Source organism: Rhipicephalus sanguineus, chromosome 2 (assembly GCF_013339695.2).
Source record: "Rhipicephalus sanguineus isolate Rsan-2018 chromosome 2, BIME_Rsan_1.4, whole genome shotgun sequence".
Lineage (NCBI taxonomy): Eukaryota > Metazoa > Arthropoda > Arachnida > Ixodida > Ixodidae > Rhipicephalus > Rhipicephalus sanguineus.
In genome coordinates, this window is record NC_051177.1 from 110,144,404 (window position 1) to 110,170,820 (window position 26,417).

The 26,417-nt window shown below is 45.2% G+C and overlaps 1 protein-coding gene across 1 annotated transcript in view; it reads right to left on the reverse strand.

Moving 5' to 3' along the window:
• The window catches only part of LOC119383513 (para-nitrobenzyl esterase), a 71,665-nt gene extending 46,325 nt beyond the window's left edge, over positions 1–25,340 (reverse strand). Inside the window, exon 1 of the mRNA XM_037651683.2 lies at positions 25,137–25,340. The gene's annotated coding sequence lies outside the window, so the exon portion shown is untranslated. The remainder of the gene's footprint in view (positions 1–25,136) is intronic.
• Positions 25,341–26,417: the final 1,077 nt, after the last annotated feature.

Sequence of the window (26,417 nt, forward strand, 5' to 3'; positions counted from 1 at the left end):
TTATTGCTACGAATATATAACGTGGGAAACCTAAGCCTCCAGACGCGGATAGGTTATGCACGGTGACACCGTGGCAGTGTGGCCTGTAGCTCCAGCAGAAATTTTCACCCAATAATAAAATATTGTAGCACGCGATATTCACAAAAACAACGGCTTCTCAATTAGCCTTTAGAAACATAGCCTCCGCTTAGATGTTTGAGCCTGTAGTAGACCTTGAGACATGGACAGTTATCCATTAAAGCAGAAGTATCGTTATCAGCCTATGCTATGTCCACTTCAAGAAGCGCAACTTTCCCGATTATTTCCATCTCATCCTGGACTGCGCCAGCTGATTCCATTTACGCTTACATTTTTGTTAATCACGTCGCTCCTTTGGCGCCCTCGGCCACGCTTCTCATAGGTTGGTGTCCATTCCAGCGGTCTGAATGACGATCGCTTATCTGTCATTCTTATGACGTGACCCAGCGAGATCCGTTTTTTCCCTCTTATATATACGCGGGTAACCGCAACCCCTGTTTGTTCTCCGATTCATTCTGCTGTCTTCCTATCTCTTAGAGGTACGGCTATTATTTTTTGTTCTATAGCACGATGGAGGGTCCTTAACTTCTTCGAGAGTTGTTTTTTTCTGCTCCAGGTTTCTGCCCCATATGCAATAATCTAACCCGTATGCATTACCTTTCAATGCAGCAGTATGACATTTGCCGTGTAGCCCATGTCCCGCAAATTTTCGCTGCCAAATGTAATTCAACAACGAGTGTGCTTCGGAGGAATTATGGCGTGCGAACCATTGTCGCTTTCAAGCACAAAAAACTTCGTTCTAGGGGAGGGACAAGGCATATACAGTGAAACCTTGGTGATAAGATCACAGCTCATACGAGTTTCGGGGTGATACGAATTTTTCGTAGGTCCCGGCCAAGGCCCATTAGCCTGCAATGTAATGAAGTACGGTTGTTGCGAACTGATTTTCACCTCGCCACGTTTGATACGAATGTACGCTACCGTCCAGGTACGAAGAGGTGCTGTCCGCGCTGTTGTGGAAGACGCGCCAAGCACGTGCAAGCGTGTGCATGCGCGCCGCACCGCCAAATCGTCAGAATCACGGTGTAAGAAAAACAATTTTTTTTTTCACCGATAATGTGTGCGCGAATCTTTGAGGCTATTATGTGCCTCCGTGTGCCTTCGCGTTTAGAGAACAGAGGACATTAGCGCCATGCTTTTTTAACACGAAAGTGTTTTATGCCAGGGTCCACCAAGTACATCCGTCAAGGATATGACGTTGATAAAATGGACGCCAACGAGCGAGAAAGAAAAAAACGAAGAAAAAGATCGCCCGCTGGGAATCGAACCCACGATCTTGCGGCCTCGTCGGCAAGCGCCCGACGCCCTACCGACTAAGCTAACTCGGCAGTCCACGCCATGGCGCGAACGCACCTTATATCTGTCACACATTCTCTTTCGCACGGCGCTCTCTGTTGGTGGTGCAGGTAGGCGGCGCGGAGCGGGGCGGTGTCGCCGTCTGTGAGAGGTGAAAAGAAGTAATGCTTGACGATCGACACTTACTAGCGCTTACTCCGAGATTTGCGCGCGATATCGGAGGTCATGGTTGCAGGGTCTCGATACCAGCGAGGTACACTGGCCGCGCTGGCGTCGCCGAGGCATTCTTGACGCAGTTACATTGGTTGCGTTCTTTCGTTGCCTTTTGCTTCGTGTTAGCGTGCGTCGGCTCACCGGAGTAGTGCAGCATCCACATGCACCAACGGGATTTCTCCGCCGCCGACTGCTTCGATTGCAAGAGCACCGACTAACAAAACGGCTGCAATACGCGTTGCAGAAAGGACGCGATTTCGACGGGCGAATGTCGTGCCTTGGTGGAGTGAGACTTGCGCCTGCGAGACAGATCACAGCGGGACGCACGCGTCTCCGGTTCAGGCTACGAACCTCTACCTCCCGTGTTGCTGAAGCGCAGTGTGTGGTAGTGTATGCATGAGCGCAGTCGTCGGTCACCCATTGCTAGAAAGCGCACACCGTGCCGTTTCTCTCCTTAACTGACGACGCTTTGAAGAAGTGCATACCGGGTACCAATGTTGATAATGAGCTTGTTGATATCATCCTTACTCGGGATTCACGATTTGCTGTGTTCAAATATATGTTCGCAACGTCAGCTACCACAACGGTTTTATCAATATCATGGGCGTTAGTCGACGCGATAGAGACATGCCGTCAGCATGGGTGCATCCACGTCAAAACGGTGCCGTAGCTGCCAAACACGAATAGACATCGTACAAGCTCTCATATATCACTACGCAATAAGCACTACTTCTGTCAATACATGATTCACTGTCGTGTTATACCGATTCCTATGACGGAGGGATCAGCCATGTTTTTTTTCCTAACGCGTCGACGCGGGCTGCTCTCGTTGTATTGTGTTTACACGTGCCTGCCTCGTGCATGAGACATACTATGAAAGGTGGACGAGGAACGCAAAGAAGGCGAGGACGGTCTTAGCGAAGGAGTCAGGTCTCACAACGTCAACATGCGCGACCGTTCAGGTCGCACCTGTGCGAGCACGGCCCTAAATCTCCCAAACAGCATCCCCAGCACCTCCGCAATAACAAAATCATAACACAGGACCATGGTTTTGTAATTTTGTGGCCTTGATCCATCGCGTCATAGCACTTCTTTTCTTACGTTCGTTGCAGTACTCCGTTGTCATGCAAAAAAGCATACTAAAATTTGGCAGGGGCTATTGCTGTCGCGGGTCACAACGCACCTGTTTCATTAATTAAATACGCACGTATGCGTCGTATATTTACGAATGCTGGTATGATTGGCGACATATAAAAACTTAACTGACAATAATTCAGGGTTCTTCCTGGCGTTTATGCGCCCCTGAAATACAATAAATGAATATGTACGCCAACTTTCTTTTGTCGCATGCTAATTTTCCATGCTTTCTGGTGATACGAATTTCGGATGATACGAATATTTTTGGTGGTCCCGTGAGATTCGTATTAGCGAGGTTTCAGTGTAGAAGGTCAAATACAGATGGCGATGATGATGATGATGATGATGATGATGATGATGATGATGATGATATCCTCCATTAAAGGGGTACTGACACCAAAATTTTGGTCTCGCGCTTTTTTGCTGCAATGTGTTGCTGGGGGCCTGTGAGTCATAACACGGCATATCGCTTGCTGCAGAGCGCGACAGATAATTAATTACAGGCTCCTCATTACCGACCAGTGTGTGTTTCGGTTTCAAAAACGACAAGCCTCCGGATGAAACTATCACCACCTAGCGGATGCAGCGCTCGATCACGTCTGCACACGGAACTGTGACGCACTTCCGCGTGGTTCGCGAGCAGCCGCCGAGAAGTACGCTGCTGGAGTGAACGCGGCAAAAAAAAAACATGGTGGCTATGACGTCAACATAACTTGTTGCAGCGTGGTCACGCGAGGGAAGTAGGGGGTCCCCAAGGGTCCCCTTTGAGGGTGTCAGTAGCGCGAGGATGTCGATCACTCACGTAAACTTCAAAATTCATTTAAAATAACTTCCAAAGCTATATTTGCAGTTGGTATTTTGCAGATGATATACGCATGTTCACCGGAATCGATCCCGCAGGCTATCTCGGCCGCGAAATATTGTGTTAGTACCCCTTTAATGGTTCACACCCACTCCGAGAAGTTGGCCAAGGAAAATGTGAGTCAAAGTAGTGTTTTAGCAGTGTCACTTTACCGAACGGTAAGAACCGAAGTACCGTACCGTCATTGCCGGCGCGTAGGTTTTAAAAGCGGAGCTGCTTAAGGTCGAGGTATCCCTGGGAAGCATCGTGCGCAGTTTCCGAGCGACCATGTGCCACAGAAGTAGGGCAAGCCCTACTACTCAACACTGGTCCACTAAAAATGAAAACGTCCAGCGGGCAAGAGCGTATGTTTCTCGGGGAGAGAAAGAAAACAGGAGAAGAAGATGTAGAAAGAGATAAGGAAAGACAAAAACATGAAAGAAGCAAGAAATAATTATAATACTAAGAAGCTGGAGAAGGAACTCAGTGTGTTTGCCAGGGGGTGGCGCTCGCTTGCCAGCTGCGCTTTTTACTCAGATTGCGCTGGCGTGGAAGGAGCTTTATTTTTTTCTTCTGAGAACTTCCGGTCCAGCACTTACTTTAGCTTTTCCAATTATGCAGGAAATTTGCTGTAAAAAATTAAAACTGCTACTAAATCCACGGTCAAGGTTCAAGTAAAGAGTTATATTGGTTAAATGATTGCCTGGTAGTATTTTAAATTTCTGTAATATTTCGAGCTGCGCTGCAAACATATTTTTTCTATGGACTCGTTTTTAAGATTGTCACAGTTGTGTAGGCGAAGATTGTGCCTTGTAGCCGCTCCGTTTCTTGTGTTCAAGAAACGCACCGTTTTGTTCACTGTTCCCGTGCGTGTATCTTTTGTACATGCTGAACTGCAATGCTTTCTGTTTACCTTATGATTTTGCAATTGTTTCTTTTGTATTTTCTTCCAGTTTGATATGTACAGGTACATATATTTTGTGTATTGCACCCCTTACTCAATGCCCCCCATGGGGCCTCTAAGGTACCTTGAAATGATAAGATATGATATTGGGGGATAAATTTAATTATGATAAGGGTAAATTTCGTTTCAAGAGCCGAGCGAACAGCCGGGATCGTTGCTGCACCTGGCGGAGCAGATCTCAACCAAACGCTTCTTTATACGTGGCCTCTGAGATCAGCTCCGGCAGTGCGCGAAATGCAAACTTAACCCGAGGAATACACTTGGGCACACGATCGCCGACGTGCAGTGTCAATGGCTATGGTCGCCTCCAGATATTTCATTCGCAACATATCCATTACATTTGTTGTGGTCAACCAAAAACTTTGCAAGTCCTGGTGAAGTTTCGTGACATCCTGAGAGTGGAAGAGAAAACTAATGTCAAGAGGAAAACGCGCTATTTTATGTAGCGTCTTATAAGGAGCATTCCTGATCATTGGCAGGGACTTCGTGAGAGCATTATCCGAGATAACGTTACAAAAGAAAAATGATGATGAGTGGGGCGAAGCTACGGAGGGAATCATCTGTAAACCGTGAAACTCTTCCGTGAAATGCGCCCAGTACATAATATAAAGAGTGTGAAACATCGTGTATATATTAAACATCAAACTTTTATTGTACTGTTGGTTTACGTGGTCCCTTCATTATCACTTGTGATCGGTGAAATGCAAGGAAGAAGTCCGCTCCCGAGCGAAAGAGCGCCAAGAGCGACCGCATTCCCCGCTCGCCCTGTGCGAATTAAAGGCAAGGCTAGAGGGAAGACAGGACGCGCGTTCCACGACGCGAGGTCGGTAGCATGCCCAACGAAAGCCAACGGAACGCGATCGTGCAAGTGCTCCGGCTTCGCATCGCCTCATGGTTCCATTTAGCGTCCCAAAACCAAATATATTGCTCAAGGTGTGCCTTGCGTTTTTCGTAGAAATAATTTCTTTATCATGTACATTAAGACGAAAGTTGAAAGCTCACTAGAGTGTATCGCCCGCAAAGTATGTCTTTTAGTGTGATTTAACTCTCGTACGGCAGGGTCCTCGCGCCGTTGCCGGTCCACCTCGCCCGTTGACGATCGGGCGAGGTGGCTACATACAACTGCTACTACTACACTTTAAGAAAAACATCTGGCGTTCTTTCGTTCTGCTTTTACAAAACATCTGGCGTCTTTCGTTGGTTTATTTCATCAATCAACGGCGTTTTGAACAAAATTTTTATTGTTTAATCACGCACAGGAGAAATCTCACCAGGCACTACCTTGGAGGTAAACAATGGCTGCTAATGGCAGTGAGAGACAGAAGAAGTCGGCTTTTAGCTAACACTTACACTTCTACTTCTACTAACGTTTCCTACTGGAACATGCCAATGGCTGCTAATGGGGAATGAGAGACAGAAGAATTCGGCTTTTAGTTAACGCGCACGCTGCGAATTTTTTATTGTTCAACAACGCACAGGAGAAATCTCCCACCGGCACCACCTTGGAGGTCAAAGCGTAAGACTTGTTACTCACTACTACGACCACGACGACTACGAGGGACGAACGGGTGCCGCCTTAAGGAGCTTCGCCCCTAAAAAAACAAGAGGGAATACAGATAGAACTGTCAGGTTGTCTCTGTGCACGTGTGCGCGCATAAACGCCAACGTGCAGACGCTGCTTCCCGGGTCGAGCAATTCTGCCCATTTCCGAAGAATGCAGACAACTATACTGCACCACGGGACGTTAGCTGAATTGGCCGTACGCAATGTCACATCCCTGTTTGCCTCCTCTCTCCACTCACCTGTCTGCCGCCAGCCCATTGTTTGCAAGTCCCTGAGTTGGCCGAATCCTGCTGGAAGCACGGGCACAGCAGGCGTCACTTACCGTCCGACTGCTGCATGCGGAATGAGCCTTAGCTTCAGCCATGAACGCGGGCCGCGATCAATCTTTTCTCCTTCGTCCCTTGTCGTATTTCTTTCCATTCATCCTTCGAGTGACTAGATACAGCGGCTTCTTTTATTCCTCCTACTCTCGCGCGCTGGATTTCCCTCCTATAGACCAGAGTCAATGGGTCGCCTTTTCTCCTTCCCTCTTTATTTACTTGTGGACCTTGCGGGAACCTTTAGTGTCGATCGCAGCATTATTCCGCGGAAAACGGGACATCCGTCACCGTCTTTCACCTCTACCGTCTTGTATATAAAGCCTGCGCCAGTCAACGACCCTCTGTGTTGCGAGGCTCAAACTCTCCTCCTTTCTCTCGCGATTTATCGTCGTTGTCCACTGCAGCCAAGACCAGACGCCTCCTGTAGCCGAAGAAGAAGCCGCATTCCAAGTCGCCACGAAGCCACCATCCCGTTCTCTTTCTTCCGTACTCTATACGAATGGCCGTAAAGGGTGAATAGGTATCGTTTGCACTCTCGCGTTATTGCTGCCGCCTGGACAGCATTGCTGCTGTAGCACTGTGCCTTAATGGCTATCGTTACTACCACTGCCCCCTGCCGTACGATGTGCCGCGTGAATTACTTGTTTATGACTGCGTTAGAGATAGCGCCAACAAACGGGGCTGTATTAGCGTTACGAGATCGGTACCAACGAATGGGAAAAGCGGTCAAGGATGGCACAGGTATTTGTGGTAATATCCGTTTCTACAGGCGATCAAGGTGAAGCGTGGGTGTTATCAACGTCAAAGCACGCGCTACAAAGTAGCGTGCGGGAGAACTCTTCCTGACCTAATTACGACCAAAAAGCAGGTGAAGCGTTGCTGAAGCAGCTGCGACCACGGGCCTAAAAAAATCTGCATCGCGTTACTTCCTTCGTGTCGTATTGCTCCAACGTAACTTCACGCCTGAAGAAATTTGCAATATTAATAGAATAATTAGGCTTTCACGTCCCAAAATCACGATATGATTATGAGGAACGCCCTAGTTGAGGTCTCCAGAAATTTCTGCCACCTGGGGTTCTTTAACGTGCACCTAAATCGAAGTACATGGGCCTAAAGCATTTTCGCCGTTGCCAAAAGCCTGAAGAATTTTTTCAACGATATTTTCTTCTTGGAAGTGTTCCGTGATTCTTGTTCTTGGAGTCGTTTCAAAAGTTTTTTTTTAACCGTGCTTACACGACCGAAAATGCGTGCACGCCTGTGTGCGTAATGATAATTGTTGGGGTTTTACGTCCCAAAACCACGATATAATTATGAGGGGCGCCACTGTGGACTGCTCCGGTAATTTTGACCATCTGGTGTTCTTCAACGTGCACCATAATTAAGTACACGGGCTGCAATGCACGCGAACGGGTGTGTGTGTGCGTGTCTGTTTTTGTGTGGGTGCGTATGCGTTTGCGTCTGTGTTTGGGCACCTGCGTGTGTATCTGTGCGCGTGCGTGTGTGTGCGCGCGTGTGTGTCTAAGGTGACCCAACGTTGGACTGCCTAGCGAGCCAATCAGCATCGATTATTTGTCACACGTTTTGGGTGTCCGCGAAAGCATGGCTTGTCAAGCTTGTCATCGGGTATCGTTTCCAAAAACTTGCTCGGCCACTGCATAATTAGGGAAAAATTGTGAATTCCCTGGCCTTGCGCATTCATTTGCTCATCACTTTGAGGACGCATAGTGGGCAAATTGTAAAAGAATGGCGCCTGTCGCAAATTAGATTTGTTATTTATCTTTTATTCATGATTCCTTAGTGGGCCATGTCGCTTGAGCCTGATGTTCGATATGATAACATAGAAGTTTAGACATGGACTGTGCATATCCTGTGGTCAGCGCAACAGCAGAAAAAAGCAAAGCACACTTAGGCAGAGAATATTGCCCTAATCAAGTTAACTCTGATTCCAAATTACCGCGATCGGGCACAAGAGGAGATAACTCGATTGGAAGCTACACGCAGCTGCGCTTTAGCGCGTTTTTCGTATATTTTTTATCCTTACTAAGACGTTATGTGCATTGCCTTACTTTCAGCATGAGCTCTTAATTGAACATAGCTACTTTCCATGACACAGACAAACGGGGCGCTATAAAACACAGCAAACTCGACTACTGCAACAATGCAATTTTTTGTAGGCCTAAGTACAAACCTCAAGAAGAAATAAGGGGCGTTAATTTGTACAGAAAGTAGAACTTCTGATTTTTCTTTAACATTTAAAGTGTAATGAAAGGTTCATCCGTTCTAGAAAGCAGGTCATTATGCACGAGTGAGACCTCCGTTTATTTCTTTGTGCGCAAGCACACTTTAAGGAAGCAATCCGAAAGCGAGCGCAAGTTTCTTAGATTACAATGCACCAAACAAATATCACAGCAAACACTCGGAGAAAAAGAAGAGAATGACAAAAGGACTTAAGAGAGGCAACAGCAATTTGAAGCGCTTTCTAATTATGTAGACGGCTTAATGGTCGCCTTTCACTCTCAGAATATCCAGATTGCATCGATCCATTTAATCCTTTCCTTTTCCCCCGCAATCGTTTTATACACGGCAGCCTGCTCCGCAATCTTTCCGATATAAACTGGCGAGCCTGCTAGGAGCAGCCGAGTGCGAAGGGTAAAAAATTATTTATAAATAAGAGCTCCTTGCGCGGATAAAACCTTGTTTAAATACTATGAAGAGAAGCGCTGGTTTTTAAAACGCAATTGAGAGCTCGGTTATCGCAGACTGGAATCACGGGGCTTTATTTTTTTTTCTAGCTTCACATTTTTATCGACTCCCGCTCTTGCCTTTCTATATGACTGCCAAACGAGGACTTACAGAGTAGTTCTCGCTTTATGCTTCTGTCTTTTTTTTTCTGAATACTGTAAAGTGTTGCAGCTTGGGCTATGCAAGCACAAGTGAAAGCGACTACGTCTTCGGAGAGTTCATTTGCAGTAGTCGCTTTGCAAGGAACCCATGGATAATATATTTCAATGCAAGAACGCACGCCTATATCATTTATGAATATATATGAGGTTTCAGATGCCACTCCCACAGACAAAAAAACAAAAACAAAAGAAACAAGGAACAAAAAGCATATGTGCTTTAAAACATCCCTGTCTCACCGGATTTCCAGGGCTAATAAGTAGAACAGCATGGCAAGGCAAGGACCACTGACCCAGCGGTGGAATTTAGCAGAGGAATGATGGTGGGAAAGCTAAGACGTTACTTCACATATAAGATACGAGGCTGCGGTGCTCCAGGTTGAAGCGGGATAGAAGATGAACCGTTTCGCTATGAACGGAGAAGAATGAATCTTAGGTAAAGAAGATCTGACCAAAATTTCGATAGAATTAAGTTTAGTGTCCAGAACTGAAGATTTGGGATATATGGATGGTGGTGTCGGTAATTTTAAGCTTGACAAAAAAGGTTGGGGATCTTGCGTTATGCGCTTTGTCTGCATCGGGTTATAATCATAACGATCATAAAGGCGGTATGTTCTAGGTTTGGTGGGCGATGCACCGTATTCTCTGGAAACGGATGCCCGCGAACTGTACGAGCTTAAATGTTGAAATTTCGCGTAAAGCAGAATCTCTGCCGGTACGCTCCGTACATGATTTTACTTCGTGTGATCGGGGGCACGCATGTTGTAGTAAAGGGTCGACTGAACCCGTAATATTTTTTTTCGTTTAGACTACCACAGCGGGAACCGATGTATCATCACTATCCCTTTCATATTCAAAGAATTCCTTTTTTAAAATTTCAGACGAACTCTAGTGATAGAAGACAATAGAGGCCTAGCTTGTTGCTGTGTAGCTACGGCCACCCAATGCCAATATAATATGCAGTCTGCTTTATGTTTGCACGTCTCGCTGTTCAGTTTTTCTTTCACAAAATCACTCCTTTTTTGCGAGTTATATGCAAATTAATGTTACGTACGTTAGTCTAGGCTATAGCGAGACATTTCATTAGCGGTATGTCATACCGAGGCTCGTTTGCAAGAATATTAAAAAAAAAGAGGTCGTAAAACCTCTACTTCAGACCACACCCGCGTTTCACTGCTGTGCTTGAGAAATATTCTTCGATGAAAGTTAACAAAAGTTTCTCTGCACCTGCGTAAAAGAAGGCGCACGACGCTCTCGCGAATAAACTTTGCTGCTACGAACTTCAAGCGTGAAGTGCTTAATTTCTGATGTGACATCTCAGCGTGGCCTTGTACATAGTTCTAGACAACAGTTTAATTGAACTCGCGCCTACACTTTTGCACCAACGGAGCGTAAATGATTAGGTGAGGGACAGGAGGTATACGAGCGTACAGCAGCGAGATGAAGCGTGGTTAGTGATGTAAGACACTGCGCGAATCAACAGAGCACGGCTCATTGCCTAATGAATGAGCAGTGAAGCGTGGCCTCTTCAGTGACAGTGGAGCCCTGACAACTTGTCACCGCCTCCTCTATGAGTTGACATCGCCTTTCTCGACTCGAAGAACGCGACACTTGCGAGAAGTTGACTGAGAAACTTTGCTAGATATATGAGGTGACCTTTATATCTGTGTTTTAATTTTATCACTTCCTTAATACGCTACACTTATCAGAGACACGCTATAGATTGTATTCACTATACTGCTTGAACGGGAGCTGCTACTTCATGTATTTTTTCTAAATATCAGCACTTCGATAGGACACATTTGGCCGATTTTTAGCTATAGCTCTGAGTATTTGTTGTTGCACTTGCAGCCTTGACACTTCAGTGCTCGCGACCCTTACATGGGGCAGCATATAGTTTACGTATACACTATTGCCTCTGAGTAGCTCTGTTCCTTATATGTGTATCCACGTCGCAATCACAGTGCGCTGACGCGTAGTTTTCGTTAAGAAGTAGCTTACAGGGCATTAGAGAATTTCAGTGTTTACGTTATTTCGGTATAGGCAGAGGTGTTCGAAAAATACCGGGGTTACCGGTTCGTGGCACAAACCTCTTGAGACGCTTCGTACAAGCACAAATATAGATAAGATTTTGTATTTTTAGAGTGTGTCATCGACGACAAAAGATAAAAAAGCAATGCATTCGGAATTACGCGACTGCCGAGAATTTACACCAGAAGAGACGTAACATCCACTAGGTTTCTTCAATAACAATTCTGTTATTGCCCGGTTTACCTGAGTACCTCCATATGGCACCAACTATCAGGTCTCTCACGTTTACGGCTACGGTAACCCGGTATTACGCTAACGCAACAACGTCAACAGACAAACTAAAATTTTCTATTATTTCGTAACAGGTAATTACACTGGTAACGTTACATTTCTAACAGGGTCACCAGCCAGTCTAAGATCTGGCTAGCCTCCCTGTCTTTCCGCTTGTTCCTTCCTTGCTTAAATTTCAAGAGAAGGAAATCATTCACTATTGTGTTACTGTTTATAGAAACCATCGGCATGTATTATGCACGTCATGTAACAACGCCAACGACCGACAGAGAAAAGCTTAATTCAGCTGCAGTGCGTATTCGGTAGGCGTAAGGCAGAAAGCGAGCAGAATCATGCAGTCATAATGCTTGGATAAGAAGGCATTTAAAGTCCCTAGTTAGGTGTTACATTATGAGCAAACTAGATTAGCGTTCGTGTTTTACAAGAAGGTGTTACAATGTAGTCAGCTAAGTCATCTGGAGAGATTTACCACTGTGATAACAATACTTAAAGCGCCGGAGTAAGGGTGCGAAACACTTGCAAAGGCTTGCTACGAATTGGTAATTTCGTTATCCGTAGCCTCAAAAAGCGTTTCTACAAAAGCCTAATGGCCGCCAACAACGCTGGCAATGTCATCATAAATACCCCAAGGGCGAAAAAAAGATACGGTACATTCATGCGGGATTACGGTATGACAAAAAAAAATGATGAGCGCAGATGAAAGAATACGTCGTTTGACTCGTGGCACAAAGGAAATTTCGGAGGACAGAAATTAAAGTAAAGGAGTAAAAAATTGATGAAAGATAAAAGGCGGGGGAAGACGGAATTTGGGTGTCCCGCGGGTGCAGCGGAAAGTGCACAAAAGCGAAGCGGAGGCACAAAGGCGCGAAGCCGCGAACGAAGACGATCCCCAAACTAAGGCGCCATAAAAGGACTGCTCTCTTTAAGGGCTGAGTCGGAGAGCAAGAAAAGAAAGTGGGGAGCTGCAGTCAGCAGGCGCCATCGTTGTAGAGTGCTGTCTGGGGCTGCGGAGTTTTCTCTGAAGAAGGAGACACCGTGCCCTACGGGGCCAGCCGGCGACCCGAACGCCAGAGCTGACCTCGTTGACGTTCGTTTGCGCTGTGCTCGCCTGAGGCACCTTCTAAGGACGGCGATGATGCGCGCCGCATCAAGAGTCTGCACTTTGTTCTTAACGTAGTCTCCATTTCGGCGCTATTTATGTTGACAGATATGTAATGGCGACGACGCCGGGCAGCCTGAGATATCAGATCTTCAAGGAAAGCGATGCAGGAACCCTGTCACTGCGCCGTCTCAGTGCGCTGTCTCCCCGCACCCCCCCCCCTCTCGCCCCCGCTTATGTTGTCAGCGAGGACAGTGACCAGGCTGCACCTCTTGTCTTTCTCTCAGAGATGTCCTGATGTGGTCTCGATGAGCTGTTATCCTTGTCAAATTTGTGCCTTCCCTGATGCATCGTCTTCACGTATACAGTGTCGTCAAGGGCGTAGCTTCCGCTAGGGCCTATCGGTTCGGAGGGCTCGCGTTTGGAGCAGCCTAGTCTCGCTCCCTCTTGGGAGTGTCCGTCAACAGTTCCTTCCGCAATGTGTCATTAGCGAGGTATGCTTGTCAACGCAGCGATGACACCGGTAACTACGCAAGGCGGACAAGCTCTTTGGGACTGTGTACTTACAGGGAGCTGTCAACGTGGAAGGTGCCGGTGTTTGAAAAGCCTTTAACGGTACTAGTTCTCATGCACAAAACAGCATTAAAATTTAAAGTACATTTTTTTTCCTTAGGTTTGATGGCGGTTTCACATAAAGGAGAGACTGAACTATAAGTGAATTCCTGAAAAGTTTCATGGCGACGTCGTCTTTGATATTTATAATAATTAATTAAGATATAGGGAATATTGCAAGAGTATTTATGCTCTGTGTAGTTAATGGCCAGATGGCCAGCTGCATACACCTTGTATGCTTCTACGTTGGTTTCCAAAAGAAGGTGCACTGTTTTTATGCCTACATTACCTTCTCGTGTACTTTGGTCTTGTACTTTGGGACTCCTCGCCATTAAATGCGTGATGTTGTTTATTTAGAGTGCAGCTTACATTCCAACTACTGCTGCGATTCAAGAGTGAAAGTTATTGACTACAACAGTCAATTATAAAAAAGCGATTTGTTGTTACGTTGGAAGCGTACAGTTTATATTATTGAAACATGCGCTTCACGTAGTCATTCTTACTCTCTTTCGGGCACTCATGCATTCTGTCTTCAATCGTTATTTCCTTACCCCAGACATTGTAATAGCGCATTCAAATAAGGCAAGTGCTTTATAGAAACATGTCCGTGGTGGAATGTAATGTAATGAAAAAAAACTTTGTTCAGGTTCATCGGGCGTGAACTAGCACGTAGCGAGCCACATCCACGTCGGGACAGATAGGCCTAGCCTCTCCGCCACGTTGTGGGTGCGTTAGATTGTACATAGTTCTGTTTTCAAATCCGGACTGCCTAGCGCAGCATCCCACTTGGACGATGTAACGTCGTCGTCAACCCGTAACGCGGGGCACCGCCAGAGCATGTGGTCTAAGCTGGCAAAGTCTGAGCAAAACGCGCACGTGTTTGACGACTGAATTTAGAGATAGATATTGCGCAAGAGTGCGGGACTAGGATATGCCCTGACCTGCAAGAGTCTGAGCGTCATTGCCTGAGGCCTGTTCAATGTACTGTGCGGCGGCGGACACTTTCGCCTCCTCAGATAAAAGTTGTTTGTCAGTTCTCTGTACGTGGCTGGGGGATCCCTATTGTCCAGAACCCCAGCGCCGCGCCATTCGGTAGCTACACGCTCGATGACTCCTCGCGCAGCTCCGTGGACCGAGTCGTTGAGGTTGGACGGGGGCCCTCGATATGTCTCATGTGAGCGGGGAACCAGACGATCGGGTGTTGCTTAACTTCCTTATATCGTAGGATCCGCAAGGCTGATTCTGAGACGGTGCCCTTGGCGAATGCTCCAACCGCCGATCTTGAGTCGCTAAATGAGCCACTTCTCGTCCATGGTGGAAGAAAAACGCTTACTGTTTCGATCTATCAAGCTCCTGACATACTGACGCCTTTTTACGCCAGCGGACTATGTATATATGGGAGGTAATTGGCAAATACCACAGATTGTTGTCGAAAATATTTTTCTCTTGACAAAAATCCCTATCGTAGTATGGTAATTTCCGCGTTACATCTCCAAGAATAAAAATATATGGACGAAAGTGATTAGTTCCTTGGTATAAGATGTTTCGCCTCAAGAGTTTAAAGAATTGTCAGCGCCGACGTACGAATAAACAAGTGTTAACCTTGAGTGCCAGCGCACCAAGTAATTTAGCAGAATGTCCCTATCGGAAAAAACAGCGTTCCCAGTGCCTCCCAGTGCCTTTCAGCGCACTGGGTGGCACTGGAACCGCTATACAGTGTGTCCCAGTGTACTACAGCGCGCTGGGAGGCACTGGGACAAACTGTACAGCGTGGCCAGTGCCGCCCAGTGCGCTGAAAGACGCTGGGAATACTGTATAGTGTGGCCCAGTGTATTACAGTGCACTGGGAGGCACTGGCCACGCTGTACAGTGTCTGCCCGCGCACTGGGAACACTGGCAGCGCATTGGAAAAAGCAGGGCGAGCTGGGTGAAATTCATACTGAGTTGGCATTGGGTGGCGAGAAGTCGAAATAAAAACTTATCGGATATCTTTAAAATATTATTCTATTCTGTGTCCTACACATCTCCAGCTTTAGTTTTAGTTAAGCGACGGACGTACGTATACAATAAAGCAATCATCTGACGAGCGCGCGCGCGCGCGCTTTCTCAGAAGTGTGTGATCGAGTGTCGTAAATGTAGTTCATATAACTGTATCGAAAGAACTTATCATTCGCAACATAATATGACATTAGTATGAGTCTGATAATACCATAAACCTACTCTAGCAGCCGGTCCTTCCATATGGGCTCGTACCGCTGAAAGCCGCACGTCACCGGCAACAGTGAGCCAATGTAACGCTGAATCTCGGCGTTTTTGCTTCTGATTCATGTAGTCGAAGGTGCAAATATGGCCTCGCATGAGGCAGGTATGATCAACATTACATTTGAATGGTTATTAGATTCTTCGTAATTGAATATCCGCGTTCTTCACAGCGATCGTGGCGCACGGAGTACAGCTCTAAGCCTAACGGTCGGTTCGGCTAGGATGAAGTACTGCGGCTGTATAGTACGCGGAACGTAAACAAAAGGGACCGAAAATATGTTCAAACGGGTGACGAAAACTAAATTGTTCAGTGTGCAGGTCAGTTGCGCATTGTTTTTTACATAGGTATGACTAACTGCTTAGCGATTCAGTGCAATTGCCGCAACACATCAGCGGTTACGCTAATATTTTTTGCGGCAAAACGTGCCAGATAGACATTATAATTCTAGGCAGTACATAAAAAAACAAATTAAGTACCTTCGCTTAGGATAATGCGAGCACGAAGAGACTGAAATCTGCGTTTCTAAACGAGAAAAATGAAAATACTGGCTACCGGACGTAGTTAAAACGTGAAGTAAAAAGAGGCGGTCTCTCGTCTTCCAGGTGTGGTGCAGCGGTAACGTGTCAGATTCTGGATGCATGGCGCGTCGAGGTGGTGGGTTCGATTCCCGCTCGCTCTTCCTTTTTTTTTTTCTTCGAGTTTTTTTTTTTTTTTTTTTTTTTGTCGCAGTGCGCGCGTATTAGCCCTAATTACGGTCTGGGTATGACCACAGTTTTTTAAGGCGATAGCGTTAAAGAGCTCGTATCGCGGAAATTCCGCCGTCGGCGTCGGCGCCGGCACCGTTGGTTGTGAGCGAAAAATCATCATCTTGTCCGTGACCGAAAAATCGAAAAAGCTGCAAATAAAATAATAAAAATGTTGGGTCCTAGGGAGAATCGAACCCAGGCCGTCTTCGTGGCAAGCAGGTGTTGTACCACACAGCCACGCCTCTGCTTGGAGCTGCGCTGAAAGTAACTAATGCTTCCCAAAAATACGCGTCCTGTATACAGGTGTCGCAGTACGAGATGTAATATGGCGGTAATATTGCGTGGTACAAGCGTACATTGCCATTGGGCGTCACATCACGTCAATATCATAACGACTTGGTGGTTTAAAGACAGCCACCCATTACAAAAGGCACACACATTACTGCGCGTGTTCCCTTAAGACCACGTAGTGGCTGCATCGCAGCTTCGAAAAAGGTTCTCGCGCATAATTGCTCCTGGTTTAAAGCATGCTACCCATTACATAAGGCACACACCTTATTGCGCGCATTCTGTTAAACACTCGTAGTGTTCGAAGTGCGCACTAGGTGCAGGATATTGCTATCGCATTCAACTCTTAAAGGCGAAGCTTAGGCGCCCCCAGTTTTTAAAAAAAATTAAAAGCCCTATTTCGGCCCGTAACGGGTGGCCCAGTGTGCAGTGTGCAGTGCGCCAGCGTCCAGCGTGCCTCGTGCAGCGTGCCAGCGTCCCAGTATCCAGCGCCACACTGGTCCAATAATCTGATATGGCACTGGGACAGTGCCACTGGGTTTCCCGATAGGGGTGCTTTGATGTTCTGTGTGCTCTAATAATTTTTTTTTTGTCATATACATTGCACAATACACGAACAATGTTGCTGGTACGTATTTGTCGCGTTCAAAGCAAGAAATGTTCGGTTCTACCAGGCTGTATGTCTTAACTTTAATTACAGGCGGGTAATAAGCATTATTCGCTCCGTAATTTGACGCTATAGTACACCGGGGTTCCACTTTTATTATTTCTTTACAAGAAAAGAAGTGATCTATTAAAATATTGTACCGTGTAAAGTAACACAAACCCGTTCTTGTTCCTTAAGGATTAATGATGCTCCTTGAAGTCTGTTTTCATTCTTAGTGGCACTTAATAGACGCATCGAGAGGGATAGTATATCCTGGCTAATTGTGTTTATAACCGAACTACTTATCCCCCCCAAAAAAGCACTCATGTTGCATGTGTAGAGTAAACTTAAAATCAACATTCTGAAAGTATGACTATGCGGTATTCGGATAATTTATTAGCCCCGCCATATAAAGCGCAAGAACGAAGGCTACTGATAAAAATTTTTTTGTTTGTCATTTCTTATTCGCCGTTTCTAAGAACGATTCTCCCAAGGCGCTAGCAAATCTTGAGTAAGCACCAAAGCACTCAGGGGAGCAGCCTTTAGATTATGAAAATACGCTTGGGGAATAGGTTTATATTGCTTCTAAGAGCGGAAGCTTTTAAGGAGAAATTAAGCGTCGATTTATCGCAGAGTGGCGCCTCAAAGGTCTTTTTATAGCTGAATTTAGACTCGTTTTGATAGTACGCATTGTCTTGCAGAAATATTCATGAAAATGGGTGGTCTCTATCTTCTTTTTCAAAACGTAGTCATATTCTAATGGGTAATCGGGATAATGAAAAATGGCGACTTTTGTCTAATTTTTCACGTTTCGCCATTCCTTTTTTAAGAACGAACCCTCTTAGTAGAATTTGCATATCGGAGCACTTTTGTTTCGCCAACTCACTGAATAATAAATGAGACCATTGCTACCTAAAGCTTTCATAGAACAGTTTCACTGCAGCGATGATATTACAAATGCATGACGGCGAACTTAGTACACGCTACGCGTGAATCTAACGTTCAAGCGTTAAAATCGCAACAAGCGACGCATGCGGAAGCGTTAGATAATTGTATCATGAGTTCTAAAATGTGAGGAATTTACGAGATCAAACGCTGATAGATTGAATTTTAATGACGAACACGCTTAAAATATGCAAGCTGGTCTGCGCGTAGGTCCCACTGAAGGTTTGTGATGACGCTTTGAATACCAGTTGTTCAAATTCACCGGGGAGAGCAATGTAGTATAAGAAAAAAAAAAGCACGGATTCTAAACAGACGCTAATGAAACATCATACAATTAACAAATAGGCGTCGAATGAATAGAAATGCAGGAACTACAAGACTACGAACAAATTTGCCTCGTGACGGGCTGCACAAAAGGAATGTGGAATAAAAGACAGGTTGCGTAAACGGAAGGGAGGCAAGGTATCTTGACTGCCTCGAGGCAAAGTACGAAAGCAGACAAAAGCGGACGGAGGCACAAAGAGGCCGCGAACGGCGAAGGATCGCAAACTGTGGGTCTAATAAAGAGACCGTTCTCTTTAACGGCGCGGATATAGAAAACAAAGTACGCATACGATCGCAGGAAGCGCAGCGACAGACTCCGTGATAGTAAACGGTGTTATCTTGCTCGCAGTCTAATGTCACGAATAGATGCCGTATAGCGGACCCGCTTTCCCCTCCTGCTCTATAGCCGACGACCGAGACACTTCTTTGACGTGCGGGTGTGCGCGTCGCAAGCGCCCGAGGCGTGGCTAAGGGCCTTGGTGCGTAGAGCGGGCAATGCGTCGGCCTTCTCTCTCCACTGCATGCCTTTGCTGCGGGAGCAAAGCTTCTTTGAGGGTTATTTATGTTGACAGATCAGTTTCCCCGCACAGACACGTCGTCCGCACGATGCCCGCCTGCACCCCGGTGGCAGCCGCGGCAGTCCGTAAGGGTACGCATTGTCGTCGCTATCTTTCCGCCCTAACGGTGATGGTGTCACTGCAGACACCGATGCAGGGTTCTTTTTGCGTCTTTCTCAGCGTAAAAGGTGGCTGCTGTCCCACTGAGCTGTTGCCATGCCAAATGATGTGTCCAAACTAGAGTTCTTATTTTTTCTTTCTCTTTTTTTCTAGTGTCGCTGGCGGCGAACAGAAGTCCTATTCCTGTCTTCCATTTCTTTGGGGTCGATTCTTGCTCGGAGCGTTTACATCTCGCAGTGGTACTTTAAGTGTCAATAAAGAGATTTTCTTCGAATATATCTCCTCGGAAGAAAACGTCAGTGGTGAGATTCTGCTATTTGATGTGCGCTGAGCTGTGCATGCAAGGGGGATGTGCCAACATAGCTATTCTCAGCGCAGATGGAAAAGAAACGATCGCGCTGAGACTCTCGGGCTGTCATGCACAGATAGTGATGGGAATTTTTTCTCGTTTGCGAAACAAGCGAGCATGCTCATTATTAATAATCGCGCTATGTTCAAATGGTCATCAGGTGCTGCACAGCGGGTATAATTTACGAACTATGTTCTAGACTTATGCGCAAAACACATTCATTAAAATGTGTCGCCCTAGGCCATTTGAGTATACGCGCCTTTTCTTTCAATCCCTTGATCTAAATATGTAGCAGTACTCAATAATTACAATTCGTCTTTGTCAGAATCGATTTTACTATAAATATGCAACTGTAACGATTGCAGTACAACAATTCTTACATATCTAACAACAATTCTAACAACTGAAGCAGCAGGATATTTTCAGTTGTCTTTTTCAACTATAAGAGTGAAAGAATTAAGATCCTCCAAGCGTAGTGCATCCTGTGATACGAGTACAGTTTTTTCCGTCTCCTTAAATTTGCCAGAACCTGTAGATCCACTTCACTAAATACTATTTACCGCAGATGGTGAAATAACGGGAGTAGTCAGCGCAATTGAACATATGTAAACAACAAGATCATCTAACTATAAATGCATTTTATACCATTAGTACGACTATATGATGCAATTTTCATGGTGTTTATCAGTATACGCAACCCATCAATATAAAAAATAAATTACGCATCTATGTTTCATAGCAAGTTATAACCTCACTTTTTGAAAATGCATGCTACTCATTCATAAGAAGTGCGCTAAGTATGAATATAGTTTTATTTTCTGCCCTATTCGAGTTTTGGTTGTGAGGGTGACCATTTGAGAGATTTATGTATCTGCAAACATTGAATGTAGTGGTGTAACAGAATCTTTTATTTTAATCTAAAACTGAATATGGTATTTTGGTAATGCTTACCTGCGACATAAAATGTATGCAGTTGCGCTCAACGTGAAAGCTGTAGGAAGTGCGGAGCAATGGCTCGCATACCCTTCGGTGACGCAGTCATTCACGGGCTAGCAAGCGCTGACGTTCCAAATGTGGAGCCTGCTCGGCGACGATGGCGGGAAAGGAAGCGTTAATTTGTAATGTTGTGGCGCCCACGCCCTTCCTCCTTTCTCCCTTACTTTCCTTCCCACCCCCTTGGAATACCACACTATACACGTCTATGCTAAGATGTACCTCCTCACCTACCTCTCCTCGCCCTCACTTATCTTGAAAATTTAACGTTGCGCAAAACGCACGAGGACTAGAAAGGAACACTTAAACAGACAAGCGCAACTCTTGCGCTTGTCTGTTTAAGTGTTCCTTTCTAGTCCTCGTGTGTTTTGCGCAACGTTAAATTTTCCAGTATGCTACACCAACTCGCCCACATCAAGCTCCTCACTTATCTTTCCTGCCAACTTGCTTCACTATGCCATATATGGCCAAAAGACATCAGACGAAAGACGACAACATACGACAGCCAGGGCCCCTAAAGTGCTCCGCACTTCAAACACGCGTTTCATATCGACGAATTCGCCCATGCTGTGGTGGTGCTGTTTGGTTTGAACATTGCTATCTGATCAAATATGCTCTGAAATTCTACCTCTCTAAAGTAGCCTGCTGTCGCCTGTGAAAGAGCGCGGTAATCTTGCTCAGCGTTTTATTGTAGCCGTAGCTTAAAGAAATGCGACAAACTTCACCTTTTGTTTGTACCTTGAAGTCAATGTCCACGCGACCACAGAACACGTGTACATAGATTTCCAACGAATTCTTTATTTAGAATCCTGTGCTTTGTTTTTAACTACGCTATAACTATGCTATAACTACGCAATAACTACGCTATAACTAAAAATCACCAATGTCATTGCGAACTTTTTCTATATGCACGTGACCATATCTTTCCGGCCGGCATTGGCACTATGTATGGCATAATGGAAACAAATTAGTGCTGGGAGCAAGCAATTTGCTTCTCTGTGCTCATTGCTCTTCATTAAATATAAGACATGCGCGGCGGCGCTTGCACCATTACACGCCCTCTATTCACGTCTCTACAGCCAGCGCGTGCAGCGACAGTGTTTGAAATATTTGAGCCAAGGAGTGCCGTATTTCGTTCCACCGATGACTACGCTCTATAAATGCGACTTTTAGTGAAAAAATAGCACTTTTTTTTTTAACATAGGCCGCACTTTTCTCTTTTATACGGGTACATAGTTTTATTACGGCTGCGTCTTAAGCGTGCGTTTGAAGCATTGACATTGTTTATTTCTCGTTCAACCATAGATTTAGATGCAGGTTTTGTAAAGCAAATAGAAATATGGATCATTTTCGGCACACAATAACAGATACCGTATATTCGTGTTTACTTCGAGTCGCCTCCGAAAATGGTTTCGTTCCTCATTACTGCAAGGAGGTGAGCTCGTGACTGTACGGGCAAAGAAAAAGGCTTTGATAGAAAAGTGATGTTTTGCCTTGCTTTTGTGTTTGGTTCCGAGCCGTGAGGCGCCGAACGCAGCCCCATTTGCGCCGCATTCCCAGACGCGCCGATTCTTCGTGCTCGCTAAAAAGAGCAAAAGCCACAACTCCCGTGGCACCCAGATTGGGCTGCACCCAAACGTTGCTTCGGCTGTTCTCGAACATCGTTGTCTGTGTGCCACGAACGCGGTCATCACTCTTCCATTGGACTTCGTTGCTTTTATCCCTTGGCGTCTGATACGTTCTCTACTGCGCGCGAATCTGCGCTGAGGTCTTCGCGGTATGGGAGGCCCGACTCACCACAAACCGCCCAAACAACCATCCATCACCGGCCTTTCTGAATCACTTTTTTTTTCTTGTAGCTCATTCCTCCTACCATCTCTTCTTGTCGCACACACGCGCACGTGCCTACACTATAAACGCAATGTCACGGCCAGCGATTGCATCAAATTTTCCGTACTAGTAGACAAATTTATTCGATATAATCTGTAGAAATGAGTTACAATAGAAGCAGCATCGCAATAATTACGGGACTGTCTTGAAGCCATGGAATGAAAATCTTCTAAAGCACTCGTGCATAGGCCCTTCATGCAGGATGTTCTGCATTGATCCATTGCTGCCTGACTAAATTTTCTTCCTAACACACCGTTACCTGCTCCCCCTCCCCCCGTACGCTTCGTTTTTCCTCGTACGTGCGTATGGTCTAACACTGTTGTGCGCTTCACAAATGGGTTACTGAATGTATATGTTGACTTTTCGCATTTTCATGTTCTTTTCACAACTCGGTGTTTTCCTGCAGTGGAAATTGTGTGGGACAGCTTAAAACTGTTTCTAGTGTTCTGAGAAAGGTTAGGTTCCCACCGGATAGCTAACATAGCGAGCTCTCGTTCCATAAGTATCATTTGCTTTGAAATTAGTTTTTATGAACACATTTTTCGAAGTGATCGTAAACTTTAACGTTACATCAATGAAGTTCATCGGAGCTATCCGCGAGAGAATTATTGGACGGTTGGAGCAAAGGCGGAGTTTAAGCTAATTTATACAATTTATCCTCTGCATAGAATCAATAATGGATGCACGCTTCTTTATTGAGGATTTCGTAGCAACCTGCGACCTAACTACATTTTAATGTGGACGTAATATTAAGTTCCGTCAAACGGAGCCATTTCGGCCAGATAGAGATACAAGCATTACACCTTCGGTCGTATTCTGAGTGCACCGTTGCAAAAACAATAATTATGGACTACATTCGGCGAAAGAAATATCGCTTCTTTAAAGTTAAGTCTGTTTTCTTGCATACCGAAGAAAAACGGGTATAGTCGTAAAACGACGTGATAGAATTATCGCTGTAGGTTATACTTGAGCTTTGAAATTATATTGAAAATTTTGTTTGTGTAAAGTAGGTACGTTGTTGGAAAGATAAAAAGAAGGATATTACCAGGAGAAATTTCTATATGTCCTTTTCCAGGATATACAAAACAATGAACATGAAAGGCCTGTCATCTTCAAAGAGAAAATGAGGAATTTAAACATTATGCACTGAAGAAATAATGCATTTCCTGTGAAACACTAATTTACTACGTAAGTACCGCGACACTAAAGTATGCTTTGATGTTCGTCCCAGTGTGATGTTTTTCCCCTATATGTGTAAAAGAACATATAAATGGTGCCATCCTAATTATGCGTCTCCAGTCTTTAAAAGTACTTGCAATACTTATTGAGTTGACTTGCTACCTGTCGAAAAACACTTAAACACCAAGTAGTATAGTTTCGCCTATTGAGATTAAATATTTCATTTTTTCTTCCAAAACATAAAAAAATCATCACTGAAATTTTGTAAACAACTGAACGGGCCTGAATAATTAAGCCTTGCGATTCCGATCCCGCAGTTATGTCTAAACTTTCTGTCTATTTATAACATTGGCCACTCTATTCCCAAAAGCTATGCGCAAGTCCTTAATAGCAGATGTCGCAACTCGCGACAGAAAAAAGTTGCTCTTTTATGACTTCGCAATACTCATTAGCTAATGGTACTGCGACATAGGCCAGAAATTCTGCCCGCAACCACATTGACACGTGCCTGGGTTTCTTCATGCTGTGTATCATCCAACGAAATTACCAGCATATTAAGAAACAACCTATAGCGAGACAAGATCATTACACTTAAGCAAAACGCTGCTCTTGTATCACGTCTTCTCGCCAGACTAATTAGGACCAATTTCTTCGCCGGCCACAGCAATTAGTGCAGCTAAGAAGCATTAATATTCAAAGGAACTTTCATATGGACACCGAAATAAGAGAGGAAACTAATGCGTACAACTGTGTGCTCAAGTTTGCAGGCAAATAAATGATTACTGTTTTTCGGTGCATCATTAGCGAATATTATCGTGTATTTGTTTTCATACAGCTTAAGTCGACATCAACATAAATTAAGCCGCAAAAAACTATGTTCACTGTGCAATAAATTGAAACAAATGGAATTGCCAAGTTTGTTAAATTTCTCTAAAAGCAAGATTTGAATTCGTGATGTGGCAAGAATAAACGCAGTGATTGAATATGGCTGTTAAACAGTCACCAATTTTTGTGCTTTTCGGTATATCAGTTGCTTCAACAAACTCTCTGTGAAAAACTTGGAAAATTGAACAATTGATCTGTTAGAGTCTAGTTCCGAACCTGGTAAGGTAAACTTCATCTGAAGCATCACTGTCCTAGTCACTCAAGTGTCTAAGTCTGTTGTCACTGAATGCAAAATTGTAATAAGTATTCACCGCCCCTCTCCTCTGGCGCTAACCTTCTTTTGCAGCTCTCCTCGTAAACATTGTTAAAAAGCTTTTAAAGCATTTCTCGGACTCCAGCATTGGCCGTCATGAAAGAAAACTTCGCGGCAGTTTGCGCCTAGGATTGATTTACAGCTGTACCAAGTGAAGACGACATCACGTGCTCAAAATTGCTTAAAACGTGTTAAAAAATACGAAGCCTTCACTTTTAATATCCGGTGCACTCGATTAATGCACGGCAGATTACACCTCTTGTCTCGATGAACAGCAATCTTCATTTTCTTACCTTTCGAGGGCGACTTGCTACTCTTTTACGCAATACGTAGAAAGGGCACAGCAGGCTGACAGAGCAGGAAAGCAGTTGGAACTGTGCAAATGTCCAGGGCACACTGACAAGCACCCGGTCTCACACACAGCGAAGAGTGCAAGTCCGCAGATCCGGGATGCAGGCGCGACGGCGACCGACTGGCGCACTCCCCAGCATCTCGCCAACGAGGCCGGCGCCCGAAAGATGCGCGGGAGAGGTTGGGATGGGGAGAGGAAAGCAAACGATGGATGACGGGAAAGGGTGCGTAGGGAAACGCTGTCGAAGGAAAAAGGGGAAAGGGAGTCGGGAACATAGGGCGCGCAGCGGAATCGTGGTAAGGGGAGGAGGAGGGCTGCAGTTGCTTGAGCTTTCAGGCCGAACTGATGACCGTCGGCGCGGCTCAGCCACCAATCGGAAGCGGAACGAAATCTGGCTCTGGTGGCTGCCGCCATCTGCTGGGAGCTTCGAGAGGCAGTTCACCGGAGGGCCGGCGCTGAGCAAGGTGGAATCGTCAATTAAAGCGAAGAAAGTAAAAGCAACAAAGCCTGCTCGCATGAACCGAAAATAAATTTTAATAAAGGTTGCAAAACTCTTAGTACGGAGTTTAACAAATATGGGGTCTTGAAAGTTCGTTCCAGCTCAGTAAAACTAGATTATCAAATTATATAACTTAAAACCAAGTTTCATTTCCCAAAAGCTATCTTCAGTGACTGAAATTTTTATACACTGGCTCTAATGCAGGATGTTTTATGAGTATAAGTAAAGAAAGAACAGCGTGTTCAAGGTGGGTAAAATGGATGATTAATTGGACACATGGTGCACGTTCTTTCACCTCTTCGAGCACTTCAGATAAGCGGGTCGATGATCTACTTTGTGTTGAAAGTTTCATTTGCGCGCCTCGAATAATAAATCACACGCGCATTACAGAATATGACGCTAACGGTGCTGGGCAAAACTGGTTCTTGGCCTAGTGTGTTCGACATACTTCAAATGCTTTTTGTTCTTTTTTTGCGAAAGGTAAGTTCGTGTTTCTAAAATTTATTCCAACAAAATGGACTGACAATCTTGGAGGTAACTAAGTTGGACAGCAAATGGCTGATCTAGTATTTTGCGAAAGATTCATTGGAATATCAGTTTTACTACGAGTGAAACCTGCAGCACACGTGTATCCTTCTTACGGCAAGAAATGTATTCACATGTGCTCATATACGAGATCGCATGGAGCGCATCTAGGCACTGTGTCATCAACGCATCAGTTAA